This window comes from Rutidosis leptorrhynchoides, chromosome 11, assembly GCF_046630445.1.
Source record: "Rutidosis leptorrhynchoides isolate AG116_Rl617_1_P2 chromosome 11, CSIRO_AGI_Rlap_v1, whole genome shotgun sequence".
Lineage (NCBI taxonomy): Eukaryota > Viridiplantae > Streptophyta > Magnoliopsida > Asterales > Asteraceae > Rutidosis > Rutidosis leptorrhynchoides.
The window spans coordinates 252853533-252860000 of record NC_092343.1 but is presented as its reverse complement, the minus strand read 5'-3'; positions in this window follow the sequence as shown (position 1 = coordinate 252860000).

Below are 6468 nucleotides of genomic sequence, written 5' to 3'. Positions count from 1 at the left end.
TATTTAATATAAATTATATTTAATCTTTAGAATTAATTAAATATTATATTATATTTACGCTCATGGTAAAAATTTAATTTTTATAAAAATGACACGGTCGTGGTCTCACGACTCATGTACCACTTTCGGTTTTTCGGGCGCACTTTCGTACGTTTAGAAAACTAGCCTTTTACGTTACGTGACGTGTACCTTTTACAAAAATTAGACTTACTCAACAATAAATTACCTTATAAAAAATGTAATTTATAAAATTGAGTGTTGTGGTCATTTACTTTTATAAATCAGTGACTCGTTGTTTAACAAAATATTTTATTTTAAATTAAACGTTTTGTGACATGTACCTTTATTATGAACTAGACTTAAATTAATTAAAAACTAACCCACTCAAAGTGTAACTTAATCTTTTGAGTGTTTTGGTCATTTACTTTTATAATTCATACCCTCGTTAGTTATCGAAGTATATTTAATAACATTAACTTAAACCAAAACGTCTTTTGACTAAATTGAAATATATTTATAATATATAGGTTTGAAATACTTTAATAAAATATTTAGATTTTAATTATATTTCAAAGTATATTTGAAGATCGTTTATAATATTATATCCTATAACGTTTATAAAAAAAAAATATAATTTCCTTATGCGTCAACGTTTAGTTTGTTTTCCTTAAACTTTCTAAATAATATAACTATATTCCCAAAATTTCACTTTCACTCTAAATAATAGGAAGGTTAACTAGTTAACGTTTATTTTAGTTTTCTTAAACTTTCTAAATAAATACCTTAGTATCAATTGAATCAAATAACAAGGGTTATGAAATTCAATCCTCCACCAACTTATGTCTAATCCTCAATAATTAAAACTTTTGTTCTTATATACAATCACTTTTCCAAATATTCCGAATACCGTTAAAAGTAAGGGTTTCCTAATTCAAAGTGGACCTCATAACAGAGACTCTTCATCCTAATTCAATGTATCTGATAATTCAATCATTTGATATTATCTTTTAATCTCGTCGATAAACTTACATCGAACAAATACGTTCGTATAAAGTATTATTAATTCAATACCTTGATAACATTTCTAAATTCATAAAATAGATCTCATAGCTTATATTCATATCAACTAATCCATTCAATGTTTTATAATATATGTCAATCTAATAAGCACACATGTATATATACATAAATATTTATTTACACATAATTGTTCGTGAATCGTTTGGCATGGTCAAAGGGTATTTAATTAAATGAATATAATTTCAAAACTTTCGAGACTCAATCATTACAGATTTGCTTATCGTGTCGGATACATATAAAGATTAAAGTTTAAATTTGATCGAAAATTCCCGGGTCATCACAGTACCTACCCGTTAAAAGAAATTTCGTCCCGAAATTTGATCGAGGTCTTCATGGCTAACTATAAGAATGTTTTCATGACGAATATGAGTTGATAAATAGAGTTTTATCATCATGAAGTAATATGGATAAAACAATTCATTTATGTGAAGATTACGAATGAAGCTATCACATAGGATTGAAAATGAATAAATGCTGGTTTGACTTAACCGGCGGTGTAGTCAAGATTGATTTCCAGAATTTAAGGAATTTAGAAGAAATCTTCATAATAAGATTTGATTCTTCGGTAATTAAGGAGATTTAGATCTTCTTTGGTTGAACGCGATAATCTGCTTCGATTGTTATGTCGGATATTTCCTTATAAATCCGCCTTCTTCATTTCCTTACGACTCACACCCTCTATTCTTTCTTCCTCAATTCATACTTTAAAACATTCGTTAATATGCTCCATCCCATCCTGATCCTTGATATCCTCTTAACGTTCATATCCGTCATTCTTCTTTTTAATCTGCCACCAGAAGAATCTATTTACTTTTACTATACCCTAGGGTTTATAGTATTTTTAGTCCTCCCGTGTCTTTACGTTGCTATATGCATCGATATATACGGTTTGTAATTTTTCGGGTTGTTGTTAGATTTTTATATCTTCCCTGATATTTCGATGTCCCTGCTTCTGTCTTCTATAATCATCATCATCCATAGTTAATGCTCTCTTCTATTTGCTGCGGTTTATACCCCACATTTCCATTTCGAAGCTTTGTCCTTTCGTTTCTTCTTCTTGCGATTAAATAGCTCTTGTAATGGTCCGGAATTCATATGTATGGATTTAAGAAGGAATATAGTAATTGTTCTAAGAAGGAAAGGGTAATGGTAAATCCTGATTTTTTTAAATTACCAGAATACCCTAAAAAAGACCGAATCATCAAGAAATAGTTCCTTGATATGTTTAGAGATTAAGTAGAATGTAAGAGTCGTGTAAATGGTACATGATGACGGTATGTCCTGTGAATCATCACATCCATTAGAAACTCAGCATGAATTACTTTAATATAATGACGTTGATCAAGTGTCATTATATTATACTAACTCATGCATCAGTTCCCAACACTACTTCAAAACATTCATATTTGAATTTTTCAGAATTTAGAAACTAACACAGTTTCTTTTATGTTGCAGATATTACCGAGAGATAAATGATCTCAGATAAGGATAGTGGTGAAGATATCTCCAGAAATATGAAGAATATGTATAATGGGAGATACGAAGATATCTTATAATATTTAAGATATGATGATGATGAAGAATATCTGTCCGTGAAGGTTTAGAATAAGAAGTAAGGTGTTTGCTAACGAGTTCATTAGGCACTGAATCATTTGGATCCTTTGAAGGCAGAATCAGTCTCTGTGATTTGTCCACGGCTTCCTTCATACTTTGCTCAATTCATTTTTCAGTACCAAATCCTTTCTTTTTCTGAGCTTTACCAACTCACTATCTTTTATCATCAAACTTTTGACCGTTTAAACCATCTACCATTTTTATGTTTCCTCTGCATTTAATGCTATAATATCTGAATCTCTGGTTATCAATCCGAGGTGGGTTCAGAAGAATCGTGTTTTAGATGATTAAACGCTGGTGGTAATATGGTGGAATATGAAAGGTTCCCCAGTAATAATGACGAAAGGGCAACGTATCTATCGGGGTTATAATAAGACTGGTCCGACTGAAAAATCGAAGTTGACTTGCTGGAGCTGTGACAAAACTGGCTACTTGAAATGGAATTGTAAGGTTGTTTTTGCTAATAAATGATAAAGAATTGGATGTGGGTACGTGTCAACCTACGACCTTGGTTTCGAGAGCTTTTCAGGTACAAAACTTCAGGTAATGTGTGGTTGGATCACCATCTCGATTGTTCAATGTTTGAAGTGTCTTTCAGAATTTCGAAGGGTTTTAAATGCAGATTGTCATAGTCAATATCCAAATGATGGAATTGTCCTGACTCCCGAATGATTTTCATATCCATCTTGTGTGTTACGATTAAAAGTGATGTTCTATCACAGTTTTGAAGTCAAAGTATAGCTTTGAAAAATGTAAAGATCTAAGAGTGATGATTTTGGTTGTATCTCGAGTTGAATTCTGAAATTTCCAAAATCAGAATATGTATTTAGATTCGAATGAGTATGGTTGTTTTGATTTCTTATAGAAGAATGTATATTGGTTTAGTTGATGATTATTGAATCAGAATTGAAGACTGTAACATATTAATTGTGATTTTATATATCTCTCGGGTATTACCTACCCGTTAAAAATTTTCACAAATAATATTTTGAACAAGAATTCTCATTACAATCTTTATGAAAATATAGGTGGGTATATTTTCTTCAGATGTAGTACAGATTCAATGAGTTAATATCATACTAAGCTCATTTGATTTTCGGATTGAATTAGAAATGAATTTTCTCTAAAACATTAGAGATTACATAATCTTTGCGGAGTATTTCACTAATGTAACCAATGCTTCAATATTTATTGGTATTTCCTTAGTGAATCATGCTGATGCTCATAGAACTCTTGCTAACTTCTCAAGGTACGAATATTGTGTTCCCGTAAATTTCGGGTATATCGAAGATGAAAGTGTATAATCAAACATGTTATTGAATGATACACTTGATTTATTATGAAATAAAATTCATTGAGTTGAAGTAGAGATTGTAGTTAACAATGATTAAATTGTTAACGAAGAAAGTACATCATAGCAAATTAGTAATATGAATTAACCAGATAGTTAAGTTCCATACATAATAGCTTAGTACATAAAGATTTATTATGGTAAAAAAAAAATTTATATATATATATATATATATATATATATATATATATATATATATAATATACATATAAATTCTTTGGAGAGACTGAGTTAATACTTCATAACTCATTGATACAATATACTCGTTATTAATTCGTAATGGTTTCCACAGTGATTCTTAAACTGGCGAAACTTGTGAGGTTGGAGGTGCTGACGATTCTAACAATGTTAACAGCATTGACTGTGTTGGTGAGGCTATTGGTACTGCTGATGCTGTTGGTAAAACAAGTCTAGCTTGTACCTTACGCACTAGTCTTGTTAGGGTTTCGGTTCTTCTCTCGATCCTCTCTGTCCACTCATCTGATTTAGGGTTAGGGTGGAAATAGATAATCTATAAGACTTTAGAGATTACATAATCGCCGTAGAATATTCCTCAGATGAAGTTATGAATCAATACTTCATCGTTTGTTGTTGTTGGTACTCCTTGGTATCTATGATGCGTGTGATGTTGATATCCGAGGTATAGATTATGATGTTGAGGCGTGTGATGCGAATGTGATTGTTGATGATGGTAATGGTGCTGTTGGTGTTAATGATGATGATACCGTTGATGCCGGTGATGCTGCTGATGTCTAGAGTATTGAGGTTTGCGATGTGGATGTTACTGGCGGTACCGGTTATGCTGCTGGTGCTGCTGATAATGTTTGTAACCTTCGCACCGTATTTTCCAAAGCCACCACCTGAGCACGAAGCTCGTTGACTTCTTCTATCACACCGGGATGGTCAGCAGTTCGGACGAGCGGATAGATATAATCTAGAATTTGGTGTAGTATATAATCATGACGAGATACTCTGGAAATGAGAGAGAAAATTGTTTCTCGAATAGGTTCGCCGGTAAGTGCTTCAGGTTCATTGCCAAGAGGGCAATGTGGTGGATGGAAGGGATCACCTTCTTCTTGTCGCCAATGATTGAGGAGGCTACGAACCCATCCCCATTTCATCCAGAATAGATGATGGCTGATTGGTTGATTCATTCCGGTCACACTGTTGTCAGAGCTCGAATGAAACTCCATATCGGAATAGCTGTCGTAATCTGAGGAGTTCGAACTGGTTGAGGGATCCATCTCGTATGATCAAGGGAATGAATTTTGGTATAAAATAGATTGTAGAATTTAGATTTGGTATTCCTCAGTACATAATTTACATATGTATATATAATACCAAAATCCCATAGATTTCGGAGAATCTTTGAAAGATGTTAGTCAAAGTTCACAGTAATAAATACGCTAAGATATTAATTAGCAGATATGCTAAGATGTGAATTTCGTCTATACGCTGTTATGCAATAAATGCAGGAAAACGCGTCTAGACTTAAGATGATAAGCAGATAATTTCCTAAGGATGATAAGTAGATGATTTCCGACATAAAATGATAAGCAAAACTTTTGACATGCAGACACGGTCGAAGTCCAGACTCACTAATGCATCTTAACAACTAACAGTAAGACACACTAATGCAAGACCTGGTTCGCTAAGACCACCGCTCTGATACCACATGAGACGTCCCGTCCCAATCCATAGGGACGAATACAATAACATATGATTACATCGCGAGGTATTTGACCTCTATATGATACATTTTACAAACATTGCATTCGTTTTAAAAGACAAACTTTCATTTACATCGAAAGTTGACAGGTATGCATACCATTTCATAATATCCAAACTATAAATGACCTAATCTGTCATTTACTTAATAATAATCTCTAATGAACCTCAACGACTCGAATGCAACGTCTTTTGAAATATGGCATGAATGACTCCAAGTAATATCTTTAAAATGAGCTAATGCACAGCGAAAGATTTCTTTCGTACCTGAGAATAAACATGCTTTAAAGTGTCAACCAAAAGGTTGGTGAGTTCATTAGTTTAACTTAAACAATCATTTCCATCATTTTAATAGACCACAAGATTTCAGATTTCCATTTCTTATAAACATACGTCCCATGCATAGAGACAAAAATATCATTCATATGGATTGAACACCTGGTAACCGACATTAACAATATGCATATATAAGAATATCCCCATCATTCCGGGATCCTCCTTCGGACATGATATAAATTTCGAAGTACTAAAACATCCGGTACTTTGGATGGGGCTTGTTGGGCCCGATAGATCTATCTTTAGGATTCGCGTCAATTAGGGTGTCTGTTCCCTAATTCTTAGATTACCAGACTTAATAAAAAGGGGCATATTCGACTTCGATAATCCAACCATAGAATGTAGTTTCACGTACTTGT